The sequence below is a fragment of the Phodopus roborovskii genome, unplaced genomic scaffold (assembly GCF_943737965.1).
Source record: "Phodopus roborovskii unplaced genomic scaffold, PHOROB, whole genome shotgun sequence".
Classification (NCBI taxonomy): Eukaryota; Metazoa; Chordata; class Mammalia; order Rodentia; family Cricetidae; genus Phodopus; species Phodopus roborovskii.
Window position 1 is genome coordinate 21,344,078 of NW_026126567.1, and position 16,802 is coordinate 21,360,879.

General features: G+C 36.9%; 1 protein-coding gene across 3 annotated transcripts in view; it reads left to right on the forward strand.

The window, feature by feature from the left end:
- Nucleotides 1–16,802, forward strand: part of Zfpm2 (zinc finger protein, FOG family member 2) — a 424,449-nt gene that overhangs the window by 66,849 nt on the left and 340,798 nt on the right. The window lies entirely within an intron of this gene.

Below are 16,802 nucleotides of genomic sequence, written 5' to 3' on the forward strand. Positions count from 1 at the left end.
AATTCTGGTGTTGGATAATGCTACTGTGGGAGTTTTCCTCTTCTAATTATTTGAAATAGACTGCCTTCAGATACTGAAGTTCAAGTCCTCCTGAGCTAGGATTTCCTCAAATGTCATGTTTCATTGCTTTTCTGTAGTTTTCTATGGCATTCACAGACTTATACCCGTGAATTCTATCAACATAACAAGCTATGAGCTTAGCAATTCTCTTTTGTCCCTTTCCTACTCATGGCTGCATGATGTCTACTCCTAAAATCAACATCACAGAAGACAAAGTGAGAGTGAATTCCCCTGCCAGGGGCAAGTCAAGTAATTTTGTTCACCAACACAACTCAGAGACACAGAGACAGGACAAGAATGGCAACCAGGCTCATCACATCCTCGCAGGTCAAACATAGGGGACACATGACAAATGAGAAAGGCAAAAATAAACACAGGACAAATTATGCATTTTTCTGTTTCTTAAAATTTAGCAACTAGAAGAGAAAATGAAGCAAAACACAGCAAAAATCTAGGCCACAACATCCATGAACTTAAAATGCCTACAAACTATAGTAGGGCTTTGATTTAATGAGATTAATTGGCCTCAGGTTTAGCAAACATGGTCCTTTATGTTTTTTAATGGTAAAACAGTGATAACGGTGTGAGAACAGTGTGTTTTTCTTTATTTAATATGTTTTGAACATTCCTGTCATTGACTTTCTTCTAAAAAATTTTCTCAAAGATTGCCTTGCACTGATGACTAGGGTTTACAGCTTTCAAAACTAGTGATGGCGTTTATATGGTTTCTCCATCCTCTCTCTGAGAGCAAATGCTCTGATAAACTTTGAACAGCACAGATAGGTCTTCCACAAGTATTTCTTGGAAGAGTAAGACTGTGAAGTTGAGTTAATGATTGACAAGTTTTGAAGCTTTAGAAAGATACTGTGAAATTGTCCTAATCATTATTTTTCATGCATTCTATGTTGAATCGGTGAATCAACTGTTAGTATTTTTTTTAACAGTTGTCTATTAAATATTGTTATAGAAACATCACTTACCAAGCCATTTGTCATTGTTCTTGTTACCTTGATACAAACCTAGTCATACCTGGAAGAGGGAAGCTTTAATGAGGGATGCCTCTACCGTATTTGCCTGCAGGCACAACTTTGGGGGCATTCTCTTGATTTCTGATTGATGTAGGTCTAGCACTCCATGGACATCTTCATCCCTGAGCAAGCCATGAGAAGCAGTGCTTCATCCCTCCATGCTGTGCTCTTCAGCTCTTCCCTCCAGGTATCATGAGTTACTACCCCAATTTCACCATGACCTGTAAGCCAAATAAACCCTCTCCTCTGTTAACTTGCTTTTGATCACTGTTGTATCCAAGTAACAGAGGAGCAAACTGGAACACCATTTTATCTTAAGCATGATTACTGTCTTTCCATTTTCTATATAATCTTAAAACATAAAAGGAGTAATAAAGAGCCTGCCCAAAAGATTATTGTCATTACTATTTTACAGATAAGTAAATGGGATAACAGGAAATAAAATGACCCATTAAGGTTAATGAAATATTACTTGTAGAGCCACAACGAATGAATAGGTGGCATTTGCTAACATGAAAATAATAAACAAGTTTCCTGAAGCTCTATATAAATGTATTGAAACATGTCATTTATTTTTCTTAAAGGCGTTTTATTATGAGAAACATTTTTACTTTTTATAGATTTACAAAAATTAATGAAATTAATAATAATTAATTAAAATGGTATCAATTGGGGCTTAGCTGAGAGAGCTACTTGCAATGAGCAAGCTGGTGTTCTTGTTGGGTGAGAACCAGAATGCCTTGCACTAGGCACTCAGAGGGAGAGATAGTGAAAGGGAGTCAGTCTGGTGATGTCACAATGGGGTCCTTAAGGGAGTTGGTGGTAGATTTGATGTGTGAGTGGGAGGAGAGGAAACAAAACAAACCAGTCCTCCAGGATACCTCCCTGTTGGGCAGGAGAACACTGTTACTGTAATGGTTCTATTGCTGTTCCCGAAGTTGTAACCTTAATTCCTTTGTTTCTTGTGTGTAGTATACACAACACCCTACCAGGGAGACACCTAATGACATAGGCAGTGATATAACAAATTGCTCAGCTCAGTTGTTTGACAGATCCTCTTCTGCTGTGTTCTTAGTTTTTCCTTTGATATTTTGTGGCATAGAAATCACCACTATTTAGGCTTATGATAATTTATTATTCGTATTTTCTGTTGTTTTGTGTCTGTTTACTGCTCTGCATTTCTTCTGTTATGTTTGAATATCAATTCCTACCCACAGGCTTGACTAATCGCCCACTTTGCTTCTCATGTTTACTTTTGTGTTAATTCCTGAGAGACAATCTGAAATTTATTTTTTTAAATAATGCTTGAGATAAGACCCTGAATTGATTTCTCTTCCTAAATTGCTAACTGATCATTTCAACTTCCTAAGTTAATTAATCCTTCCCTCTTAGGAAGTTCCTTTATTGTTACTTGTGCTCGACTGCTTAGTGTCCTATCATGTATTAACAGCTGTGTCCACTGTTGTGATTTTATCATGTCTGGGACATGTGAACTTCCTATATATGTCCCTCAGACCAAAATTTTATTTAAAACTATTATCCAGAGAATCTGTGATGGTGTGCAGATTCATTGCAACCTGGTAGTTACCAGTCACAAATGGATATTTAAATTTAAATTAATTAAAACCAAATACAATTGCAATTGTGTTTTTCATCCCATTAGGCTTGCTTAAAGTATTATAATAGCCACACAGGTTTGGCTGCTCTGCCAGAGCTTCGCTCTCTCTGGAGAGAGTTCACTTTCCCAAGATTTCTAAAACTGCTGCAAGGAACTTTACAATCAGAAAGCATGACACACTCACTCTGCAAATTCTCTGACATCCTTATATTTAATTTCTACTTCTGAAAATGTGTTTTATGTGGACACGCCAACATAGCATTTCCTTTTAGTCTCTTGTAAGCTCTGATTTTTTTAATGTGCTCCTGTATACAGATGCATGTGTGTATGTGTTCATGTGTGTGTGCATGCTTGTATATGTGCATGTAAGTGCATGAGTGCATGTGTGTGTGTATGTGAGTGTGCATGTGTGTGCATGTTTCTGTGTGCATGCTTATGTGTGTGCACCTGTGTGTGTATGTGAGTGTATAAGTGTGTGTGCTTGTGTATGTGTGTGTTCATGTGTGTGTGTGTGTGCATGTTTCTATGCATGCATGTGTATGAGTGCATGAGTGTGTGTGTAAGCATGAGTGTTTAATAAATCTACCATTTTGCTCTTTGAAGTCATTAAATATTGATGAAAGCACCAAATCCTACCCTCTAGACCAGGGATTCAACAATTACTTAATATCTTCTTAATCATTTCTTTAACCGGATTCAAGTGAAAACATCAATTTTTATAGATATAATGTCATTAAAGGGCATCCTCATATCATTGCATGTTTTCAAGCTCAGTTGTGTAAGACTTTTTTTAAAAAAATAATTCTATTTTACTCTCTTTTTCTCTGAACACTATATTTACTCATTTCATGGTTTTCTCTGTCCAGTGCCCAAAATTTTCAGCTGTTAAAGGAATTATAATTTCTTATATATCCCCAAATCCGCAGTTTTCACTGGGTTCCAGAGTAGCTTGATCTGAGTAGAGGGCTTGGTCCCTCAAGTGACCTTCCAGCTCAGGTCCTCATTGACTTCAGGGAATCCCGTTCTCTCCCTCCTGAGTTCTCACTCCTCAACTCTACTGCCTCTCCTAAGTGCTACGATGTCAGAGCACTAGAGGAAGCTAAAATCTGAACTCAAACTACCAAAAGCAGAAGTCTGTTTGTAAGACAAATCCCAAGTTATTTAAAGTATATGTAATTTTTAATTAAACCATATTTTTGGGATGAATTTTCTCTTCAAAGACGGCTGAGGTTTTTAATTGCTAATACGTGGTCAGTGTTTATAAATGTTTTATGAAATCCTGTCAGGATTTATTTTTCATTGATAAGAAACAGAATGGTATAGAACATTTAGTTTACAGAGAACAAGTTTTTCTTTATTTTTTCTCTCATTGTGACTGGTGATTTTGGTTTGTTAGTATTAGCAGGTCAATAGTATTATTACTGATTTTTATATCAAGATACAAACTTTCATTTGCTTGTGTTTAAGTGAAGGTGATATTTAACACTAATATTATTTGCCTTTTTATGTTATTTGTTTTGGTTGAGTGATAAATCATTACTCATTTGTGAATAGCTATATCATTTAAAACATTTGTCTGATGAACGATTAGTTAACTTTTGTTTCTGATTTCAATTTTAAAATTTCACTATTTGTCTTCTCAAAGCTATATTCTTTTTTGTTTTTCAAACATTAAATATTAAATTTGATTTTTAGAATTTGATTGTATGTGTATGGGGGGAGGTACAGGTATGGAGATCAGAGGACAGAGCTCATATGGTAGACCAGGATCGTTGGCCAGTGAAACCCAGGGATTTGCTTTCTCGACCTCCCCCAAGCACGAATGCTAGGATTGAAAGTCTATCATGCATACACCTAGCCCTCTTCTCTCTTTCCCTCTGTAGCCTTGGCTGTCTGGAACTCAAAATATAGACCAGCCAAGCCTCAGACTCACAGAGATTCAAGCTGCCTCTGCCTCCAGAGGACCTGGTGTTTATACCACCAACCTGGGTTGGCATCTTTAACTTGGGCTTTCAGAGTTGAACTAAGGTACTCACACTTGTGCTAGCCCTCCAGTCCATGAATTCTTAATTGTCCTTCTGCTTCCTGTTTAGTACTGTAATTTCAGGCATGACCACCATGCACAGAGCATACCATTTCCCTATCAGGAAAAAAAAAAAAAATAGGTGGAGGGGTTAATTTTCATCTGAAGTTATCCATTCTGTTAATCTAATTCATCTTTATTAACCATGTTAAAATGGATTTATTTTCTTGTAGCTTTTGTTCACCTTTCTGTTACTTTAATTCTAGTAGCACTTGGACCTAACTTTTAGGTTTCCTTTTTGTGTTTAGCAAGTTTTGGTGTTCCCTGAAACGTACTCTCTGAGTAAAGTTGTGTTCCCATGATGGTTAATAATTTATCTTTGATGTTGGCAGAATGTCTTTTGATCCTGTGAGGAAATGGCATCTTTTGATGGTTTCCCGGTATGTTTCAGTCAACATTACAAACACATTTCATAGTTAACTGAATGTAATAGTCTATTTTGATATTACTGTAGCTTTCACTTTTAGCTTTCTTTGTAGTCATATGTTTGGGTAGTTTTGAGAACAGAAAGACAGGCTTAATGGTACAAAAAAATCCTATAGGCTTACTGTTGGAAAATAAAGCAAAAATAAACAGTATTGACTTGGTTATTTTTCAATCATCTAAAATATAGGGCCATATATATGTAATATATCTGTATCTCTATATATGTAATACATATGCACATATATAGTATACACACATAATATATATTACAGTGTATAATGGTAATTACTCATTGCCTCGTTTACTTAGATTTAGGTTAATCTATTATTTATAGCTTACTGCTGTTCCGCTCATCCCCCTAGCTCTTCCCATCTCACTATTAATGTTTTTGTTATTCTCTGCATTTCATGCTAGTTCCCACAGTTTGTCCTCAACTTCACTAATTCAATTTTTCTGCATCATCAATTTTCTCTCTGTAATAAAATGATGTTTATTGTCATACTTTTACTTGGTTGTTGTAATTTTTATCATGTCTTTTTCTTATTCCATTCTTAGCTTATTTGAAAAATACCTTTAAGAATCTTTAAAACCTCAGAATCTGAGGTTTGAAAATATTATTATAGTTTATAAAATAAATATTTTGAAGAGAGAAGAGCAAGGGCATGGTTTAAATATGTTCTAACTTCCCCTTCGGTTTCTAAATTTTAAACCACTAGGTATTCGTAGAATGTATTTTTTCTTTTTTAACACAGTGAAATGCCATAGACATTTGTCATGATGTTAACAGAGCATTCACGGACTGCAGGCTCTCTTTCTCTCTCCCTGTTCTGTCCTGGCTGCTGGTGCCTCTTGTCTGAGACAGGGATGGCGAAGCCCTGAGATTGCTAGGTCACTTGTCCAGGATGCTCCCAGGATAGACACACAACACTGACTGGTCCTCACTTCTTAGTAAAAGCTGGTGTTCTCCTTGGCTTTTCAGAGACCAAAATTACAATCTCGAGAAAGAGAAATTTATTCATTTTAGGGGACTTCTGTAATTATCAGTAAATGCAGACTTGGCTGTAGGCCTAGATTCTTCCTCAAATAGCAGAAACTAAGGCAGTGATCAAATCTACGGAAGGTTGGGCAGGCTCCTGCCAGACTGCGAGAGTCTCCTCTGTTTCCAGAGAAGTAATGTTACTTCAGCCAGTTCACGGGCATTGAAAGGAGTAGATCTGTGTCATCACTCACTCAAACAACAGTTCCAGAAATGCCCTTCTCAATTACAGAAAACAGGTTTGTTTTGTCCAGTCAGGGTCTCACTGTGTAGCCAGGGCTGATCTAGAGTCTGTAGGCTTCTTCTTTGCCTCAGGAATGCTGGAGTTACTGATATGGTATGTCACTCATGCCTGGCTGCTAGCCCTGTATTTTGTTGGCTACAGAATATTTGAAAGTTCATTATTCAGTTTTCTCCTCTTTGTTCTAATTCTTCTTAGTTTTAATGGTTGACTTAGTAATCGCTACCTTGTTCATTTAGCAAGTCTGTTCCTCATTGATCTTAGATACGCAAAATGTTACTCCATAGAAAAGATGCCTTTTTAGAACTTTAGTACAATAAAGTATGGATGTGAATTTTTCACTGGTTGATATTTTTTATATTATTCAAGTCATTTTTCCAAACTTTGTACAACTCTGCTCACGTTGAGTTGTGCTAACTATAAACAAACCAAATCTAATCACTGGGTTGAGAGCGATCCTCTCTATTTTGTAATCCCTTCCCACAGCATGGTTGCGAAGGTGTATCTCATTTCATTTCTGTTTTATACACTGATTCTCTCAAAGAGGCTCTGAGAGCTCCAGTTGCTACATGGAGTCCAGGTAGATTTACTGAGAGCACTTAGAATCCTAACCTCATCATCACTTAGAAGATAGGGTATGTCACCCCCCATCATTTCCTGCAGCCCCTACTCAACCCTACTCCAGTTGGCTTCACATTGTAAAAACTAAAATAAAAAAAACAAACCATCAAACCACTTAGGTAAGTTTTCCACAATCTAAATTTTGTGCTGCTTCCCAAGAAACTCCCGAGAGCTGGGGGAGAAGACTTCCCACACAATTGCCCTGTGAGCTTCTCCACATGGTGCACTCAAAATTCTGAAGTTCAGTTTAAAAAGTCAAGGCCACACTGAGACTGGATGTCTGTTCTGGATCCGAAGCTAAACCTCAGAGAAAATTATGTTAGAGAAGCAATAAGTCATATTATTTTAATCAGTGCATACACAACCTCCTACAGTAGCACAGGGTGTAATGGAGATTAAAATCTAAAGGAACAAAGTGACCTTGGGAATTCACAAGGTAATAATGGTGACTTTTACCTGGCTTCTCTTGCTGTCAGAGAAGTCAGTCTACTTCATTCTCCATCCCAACAGGTTCAGACTACTCTGTGCCCTGTCATGTTGTCTGTACTAGAACAACCGGGAACACAGAACAAAGGACTCACCCCTGGCTGCTGTCACATAAATGCTTTAGCTTGGGAGTGGGTCTTAGAAGACCACTTTTACATCAGACCGTCAGCAAGAACTCAATGTATACTAAAATTGATGTTATTAGTAGAAGACTAGAAATAAAGCTAGAGCCAGTAGTAGCACTATCCCTAGGTAGGAGACTCTCCCTATAAAGACATCCATAAACATTTTCCTTAGTCCCTTGCTAGTTGATCAAATGTCAGACTGACTCCAAGGCACAAGGCTGGAGCAGGTAGGATGATGTAATGCAGTATGGTGCTGGGTGACGGGCGACATGCTTTTTGCAGTCAGAAGGCACATGCTCACATCTGGAGAGGGGATCAAATGGGAAGTTTTAGCTAATGGTGAATGGCAACCACTAATTTATTTTTACTTTTGCATTTTCAAGAACGGTTTGCTTGCTTATAAGTGTATAAGCCAAGAGAAAAACACCTTAAGGATATAAAGCCAGAAAGTAAGGGCTGAAGGAATGGCTTTCCAGACAATGACAGGAAAATAATATGCAGGCTAGGAAGAGATTAGCAACACTTAAGGAACACCAACACATTTAGCTGTGTGGAACTTGCATCACTCCGGCTCTAGGTAGTAAAAACATAATATGAGTACCAATAGCTGAAGCCAAGCAAATACAACCTGAAAACACAGCAACTCCTGTTAACAGCACCCCTTTACTTCAAAACAGGAAAATGTTAATTCTCTGTTAATACAAGTTGGGAGTTAATCTGTTCCCAAGGCTTAGAAAGCATGTTAAGAACAACATGAGTGAAGTGTCCTTGGGGGCACAGAGTCCCCTGTTGCTAATATGGTATGTATTAACGCCCGATGAATCTAACATTCTGGAGTATTCTTCCTTGAGGAAGCGCTATGATTTCTTTGGATTAAGTGAGAAAAGGTGATTGAGTTTGGGTAGCTGCTAATGAGAACTTTCCTAGTCTTCTTCAAGTAGATGCTATGCCATCCCAGAAATAGGAACGTGGCAGCTTTACCGCCTTTGGTAGAACATTGTAAATACAATGTCTGCTTCTACAGACTGGAAGAGAAAATGACTCTGTTTAACTATGGTGCTCAGTTTTCCCTCCACACATGATGTCAAATGTTTGCTGTAGTCAGAAAGTGTTGTAGGGAAGCTGAACAGGGTTTATGACACAAACACTGGTGTGCCTAGAGCCACCAGTGGAGTCTTCATTTATGAGAGCTCACCACCTCTGACTCACCCTATAACTCCTGCCTGTAAAGATGCTGGCTTTTATTCTGCTGTAGGCTTTGTTGCAAAGGCAGGGATACTTTCTTTTTTTTTGAAAAGAGTCCTTAGATGCTTCCTCCAGGTTGCATCAGCTGGATGGAGTAGGTGGATGGTTTGGTTATCCCTGTACTCTCCTGCCCTCACAGGTCTCCAGAGAGCAAGGGTTCCTCTTGAAAATACAGCTTCTTCAAGTGCTTGGTGTCTTCAGACACCCGTTAATGTGCTGGCATAAAGTAAACTTCGCTCTGTGATAGGTTTATGGACAAGTGCTTTCCGAGCCCCTTGAGATGTTCTCACGTACTGAATCCAAGTACCTTTATGACCATTAATGACAACACACAGCTCTTTGTTCTCAAGTGTCCTGTTGATGTGTGTCCCAGGGAATGTTACAATTAAAGCAGATTGAACATGTGGAAATTTTTATTATTATTATTTTACCTTCACTTGCACAACCTCTGGTACCTTGGTAAGCTCTTTCAATCAAAGGTCTGGTGATGGTTTTATTAATTTTTTTTTTGTAGTACTCTAGTGATGAAAGTGATTCATCAGGAAAGAAATTTGGAAAAATAACACTTAAAGTGGTGGAAGTCAGCAGAGACTTAAAACATTTCTACTGCAGTCAGTACGTGGGATCTACAGCAATGCTTTGTTTTGTTTTTGTGTGAGGAGATTTTTTCCCCCTGTCTCTTTGTGCAGGACTGTACAGGTTTAGAGAGAATATCCATCATTATTTTCTGTGTCAAATGCAAATAGGGCAAAATGGGCAGCTTTCCAGACTTAGGAAGCCACACCACTTGTGAAAACTGTCTTTGCCCGACCTTGACTTTCTGGTCCAAGGTGGCGGTGCCACAACATGCAGTTTGATGAACTGCGTATGTGGGTTTCCAGTGCAAGCTGGCCACGACACAGAGCTCCAAAATCCCACAGGCCTAGCTTGGTTTGTGCAGCACCCTGATTCCAATAAGGGCTTGAAGTGATGGATGACAAGCAGTGGAAAGTGAGTATGATCTGGCCAGGACTCCTTGCTGCCTGCCAGGGTCCTCTTTTATTGATTGATAGGTTCTATCTGTCAGGGCAGAAGACTCCTCACATCCTCCAAAATGCTAGGCCGACAAAGCAGGAGCCTGAGAATGCATGTGGCTTTAAGAAGCTCTTACTCTATAAGTGACCCAAGCAACAAAGTGTAATGTGAAAATCTGAGATGTTGCAATTTTTGTTTGTTTGTTTGTCTTTTTGTTTGTTTGTTTTTTAACCCAGAGACAGACATGTGAGGGGAGTTGGGAAGAGGATTCCTCTCTTAAATGACATCCATCATCTTTCACTCTTCACATTCTATAGTACTCATGAAGTAGATGGAGATACCACAGGAGGGGTAAGCTTGAAGTGGCTACAGATTATTCCATGGCATCCTAGAATTAGTTCATAGGATACTGTTTTGACACTTGCTAGACTCTGTAGTGAGAGTATGATGCACCTGCACTAAGTCAATGAACCTGCTCTGCGTGTAGCCTGCATACAAATCCTTGAGTAGCTTTGTTGGAGAAATGTCTGAGTGAGTTAGGTTCTTAGTTGTGATGATCAAAGTGTCTGGCTGATTCTGGAGCAGGAGCCTGTCTCAACCTGTTATTATATTGCTTATTATGAACGATATTGATAATACAATCTATATTGTTATATAATAACTCCTGGCTAGCCTTTGTATTCCAGCATAGTTTTCAAATTTGAACATGCATCATGGCTAGCATATGGCTTATTAAAACAAATTTGTGTTCATACTCCTGAAGGTTCTGGGACCAGTTAACGAGGGGTAGAGTTTGACAGTAAGTTTGAAACTGTGGCAAGTTTCTTGGTGGCTCTAATGCTGCCAGTGTTCTGGTTGCACTTGGACAGGCAAGGTTTGTGCATCATTTGGTCATCATCTCAAGTTAATATTAAAAATTTATTAACTTCATCAGAAGATTCACTTAGTAACTAATTACACAGGTAAAGAATTGCTTAAACAAGGCAGTGCCAGATGAGGTGTTATTAAAAGATGAGAAGTAGGTTACATTAAAATTTTATTGATCAAGAAGCAAAACAAAAAATTGAGAAAAAAGCAGTTTTATATTGATCGTGTATCACATTCTCAATACATGTATTTGCATTGATTTTTCTTCTCTAGCTCTATTCCTCCTCAAACTCTATGCAATGAATTGATGTTTTCTTCTTTTGTGTTCTGAACAGATCATATTGCTTTCTCAAGGGAGAAAATATGGTAGCCCCTTTGTATACTATCCTTTGAAATTATAATATGATTATATTATATCCTCCTTCTCTCTCCTCCCACCAACGCCTCTCATGAATCCCCTTTCTCTCTTTCAAATTTATGGCCTATTTTACTTTAGTTACTATCACACACACACCCTCCTAAATACATATATTCAACCTTCTCTCTCTGTACAGTATGATTAATATGATTTTGGGAAGATCTTTTTAAAGGCCATCTTTAATTTATGTTGGCATAATAAAGTATTTAATGAGGTTGATAACCAATGCTTCTTGTTTACAATCCCTTTTTAGTCATATTTTTGTTATTTATACAAAAAAATAAACTTGTACATTCTAATTGATTTGCTCTACTGAGAAAGAGGATATAACTCTAGTCTGGTACCTAAGACTATGTGCCTACATTTTCCCCATTTGATTTTACTTACAAAATTATTTTGAAATTCACTTCTACTTTTACTGATTTAGCTTTGGGGTAAAACCATACAGGGCATTACCTCTGGTATGTTCTTATAAATACATTGTTATGCGGCCTTTTGCTATAAAAGAATAGTAAATGTATTTTATTGTTGATTTGAAACTCCTAAAGAATATATCTATGAGCTTTCTTTTAGAGGTTTGTAAAATAGCAAATTTTGATTAATCCATGTGTAAATATTCATAGTATATGCATGTGCAAAAGGCTTTGTTGGATTATTTAATAGTTTCATCCCCTCACCCGTAAATGCTGTTAAAAATCTAATGCAGAGTATTCCATGTCATGTTAATGTCTGAAGTTTCATGGAAGCATCTACAACTTTAAAAAAAATAGTCCCATCATTCCTGAGTCCACATACTCCAGCAAGTCTCTATCAGGCTGAGAGAGGGATAATGAGGAAAGGACAATGTATTGTATGTTGTCATTTATGATAATTAACTCCATCATTATAAATAACAATAATAAAATATGTACTTAGACTTATGTATGTGTGAGTATGCTGTTAAAAATATAATATGAGGCATTTATACTCATTTTCCACATCTCTAGCACTGTCACATCACAATTTTCTTTTACAATTAAGTAAATACAATTGTATTACAATTAAGTCCAACTGAGGAGTTATCAGCTGAATGAGTTTTTGAGGCACACAGACACAATGTAGAGCTCCAAACCTGCTGCTTCCAGTTGAAAATGTGGATAGGGTAGAACTATAACAGAGAAGATAAGAAGATGCTCAAACGTAGATAATTTTGTATGTTACATAAGAACCTCCTTTTCTCTCTGTGTGCTGAAATGGAGAGTTTTGTCTGTTTTATTCAGCTTCATACCTCCGTGCACATGTTTGTCTTTTGAATGAAAGCTATTCACTCCCTTTAGGGCACGGTCCTCTCATTTTGTACCTTGCTGTGATCCCAGTACCTAATACAATACTTGCCATTTTCAGAACCCTAAATAATGTTAGTGAAATGAATCAAGAGTGTTGAGTAAATGTTGGGAAGTCCCATGGAGAGAACTAAGCAATCTACGATGCCTTTTGTATTTTGTACTTATTACCATGCTGGGACTGTAACATTAAATGAAAGCTTCTAGAATGGGCTGTAGCTCAGAGGTAGAACACTTACTAACCATGTTTGAGACACTTGGTTCCATCCTCAGAAATGCACATGTACACACAACACAAACACACAACACCCACACATGTCTAAATATGTGGTATGTGGTAACATACAAATAAAAACACAATACATAAAATAAACACAGAATACACCTACACAATACACTACATACAAATAAGCACACATTACACCTACACATACCACACACATACACACTACACATACATACTACACCATACACACCATGCACACATACATACCATACCATACAAACATACATGTCACACACATATACATATACATACAGACATCACTTAAACACACACACACACTACATAGACATACTAACATACATGCCACACGGAATAAACAGAAAACACTAAATCCCCCAAACCAATAACTTTGTTATAGTATGTTATTATAATTATTGTATTTTTAATTATTATTGTTTTTTTAAAATGAGGTCTTATTTTAAAGCCCAGGCTAACCTTGAATTCCGAATCCACCCTCTAAGTGTTGAAATAACAATATTCCATCAAACAAAGCTTATTTATTGTTTTAATATCTAATGCAGTTTATCTTATTTGTGTATAGTGTTTACAAAGTTAATTATGTAAAATTTGACATAAGTGTGTAGGTTAGGATAAACTATATATCTGGGGTTTGATATACATATGAGGCTTGATTCTTACCATAGCTTAGGGATCCACCAAGGGTCTTGAAATGCATAGAAGGGAGGGGACTGATGATTTCAGTAAAAATTAGGTGTCTTTTTTTCACATTTACCATCTCCTATAAATTAGGGAATGTTTTATGGGGCTCTAGACCAAGCCCTGATTACAAAATATTTAAATTTCAGTCCCATTCCTGTCACTAACTTGCTGGGTCAGTGCACAAGGTGTTTACTAATAAAGTGAATTTTCTTGCTGCCTGAGTTACTTCCTGCAAGTAAATTGGTCATTAAGGACTCTAGATCAGATGTCTCTATTTCTTCTGTAACTATTTCCCTTGCAATATCAGTAGAATCTACTCTACGAAATGAATGCTGTTGCAAAGTTTGAGTATATTCTAAGAAAAAATTGTGTGTTACTACTATTCAGTTAGTTGTATGTTTTAGAAGTAGGTATTTTAAGGAAATGACACGTAGCAATTTGAGTTGTTTGAGGGTTTAGATATAAAATTGTTAACAGCATCTTCTATAAAAAGTAAGCACAGATGTCATAGGAAAATGTTACTTTATTTTATTTAAGATAAAAAAGACAATTTCCTCACAAAGAAACAATTTAAATAAGAACTGATCCCTTCCCCCTTCATTTCAGAGTGCTATATGGTCAACTGGAAAGTTCCATGAGAAAAATTCTCTGGTGTCTTTTGTGCATTAACATTTCAAAACTCAATTTAAATATCCACAGATCTCATTTTTAATAAATTTAACAAAACTCAGGTAATTTCCTTTAACTTTTTTTGATTGAAGAGCAGCAGTTGGTACAGATATATTTTTAAAGAAGATGTACAGCTATGAGCAAAGCCCCAAATCAATTATATATAAGAAATAACACATGGAAAGAAATTAATGAAAAAAGAGGAATTCCAGCTATATGATTCTCCAGTCTGCTACCTGCAGGCAACAAATGTAAATGGGAGGGAAAAAAAATCAACATTCTTCTGGTAGATAAGAAGAAAAATTAATAAAACTGTTTCTTTCCCACCAGATCCCCTGATGCCACTATTGTTGGAAGTGGGTGATGGCAGAAACAGCCTTTCCTCCCAAAGTACTATTTTTTTTTTAGACTACAAAAATAAGGTTTTATTCTAGCTGTTAAGCTCAATTACATGAGTTAGGATGGATCTGCACTGTCCAAGGACCATTCCTCTTTCCTATCCCTTCTCATTAAGTGACTCTGTGGGATATACACGAGACAAATGTAATAGGAACCGAGTGAGGTTCCTGTTGCAATGTGCCCACAGGTTAATGACGATGCATAAGAATGTCTGAATATAACAGCTGAACACTCTGGATGAACTACTGAGAGCTACAAAATACATCCATGACTATGTAAGAAAAAAAATACCTGCCTTAAAAAGTGGGGCTCATTTTTTCAGAGATTCAACCTTTTATCATTGAACGACTAAGTTATCCTACATATTACTGTTTCCCATAAAAAGGGCTTTATGTTTTGTGTATTATGAATATTACCTTGAAATTAACGAAAAAACTCAAGGTAAGATATAGGTAGTTAAACAGCAAGACAGCTTATATCAATCCACTGGTTCATTTCATCATGTAGAGGAAAGTGTAAATTAATTTAAAATGAAAAGATACTTTATAACTGCGTTCATGTATTAACAGACAGAAGTATGTGGAGTTTTAACATGCTTGTGTCTTTATAGGTTAAATGTCAATTTGAATTTGTACCTTTTGTTTCTATATGTTCATAAGTTTGAAAACTAATATAACCAGACAAATGTAGTTCAACTGTAACGTGGTAATTCAAGCAGTATATCCGTTGTTTACATTGTGAATTTGGAAGTCTCTATTAATGTTCCTGTGTGTGTAGGGGGGGCTTGTGTGTATGTGTATGTGTGTGTGTGTGTATGTGAGTGTGTGTGTGTGTGTACGTGCCTGTGTGTGGGTATGTGTGCGTATGTGCCTATGTGTGTGTGCATGTGTCTGTGTGTGATTCTGTGTATGTGTGCCTGTGTGTGTGCACAGGTGTGTGCCTGTGTGTATGTGTGACTGTGTGTTCATGTGTGTTTGCCTGTGTGTAAGCCTGTCTATGTGTGCCGGTGTGTGTAGATGTGTGTGTGCCTATGTGTATGTATATCTGTTTGTTCACGTGTGTGTGCATGTCTGGATATATGTTTGTGCGTGCATGTTTATGCATCTTCTTACTCCCTTCTTTGAACAACATCTGTTACAAAGGAATTGTGAAAGCGACATGACACAGAAGTAAGCACTTTGGCCAGAGCCTCATCATTTTCATTTTCCTTAACTTGTTAACATTTTAAAAAAAAATTATTTTTTTAGTGTGATTGCCTTGTTTTGTGTGTGCACAATTAACAAAATCTGTGATGAAGTTTTCAGTTTTAACTCTCTATCTGATACTAGTGAAAAGTGGGAAAAGTGGCCTACATTATAAAGCAAACAAAAAGAGAAAACCACTGGAATGAAAAGGTCTGTGAATATTGGTATGTGTTTTCAGGGAAAATTTCAATGATTCAATGACTAGAATTTCGAAGCACACTGTGATGGATTATTGTAATTATTGGGAAGGATAATATTCTAATATGACTTTCCTCCCACCTGTCAGTTGTAATCAAGGCTGCCCAGTATTTAGAAGTAATCTCATTTTACTAGGTGGCTAGCCTTGTGCAGCCTGTGGAATGCTTAGAATATTAATGCATGGGAGAGATCAGATGTTCTCTGTAGTTTTCCTTTGACAGTGCTCTGTTTTAATAAAAATGCATCGAAAATCAAATCAAGACAATATATAGTAAATGAATGCCAATGGCTATTCAAGGGAAAGATTTTATATAGAAGATATTGAATTCAAACCATAAAATTTGACATTTCTTTCCCCTCTCCATACATCACACTGTATGTTAATTTCTGCAGACCTGATTTTTTTTTTTTGTGCCCCTTATTCTGAAACACTATGAATTATCTAAATAGAGACCATCTGAAATTTGGGGAAGGGTTTTCCTGTATATAGTAGTCTGACAAGGTAGACAAAGCAAAACATTGTATGTAAAGACACATGAGTGTGATTTTGATATCTATTTGCTGATCACTGCTTTCTTAACAACTCCTTATGTGGTTGCCAATGTTAACCTTCTTTCTGTAGTTTGCATGTCACTTATATATTACCCTCAAGTTTTCTTTGTCTGCTTCTAGCTCTAACCTCAATTGCTATGGATATGTTTGGGGGAATTTCTTTAGCTCCCTGAAATTGTGGTGACTTCCTCACAGATTCCTTTA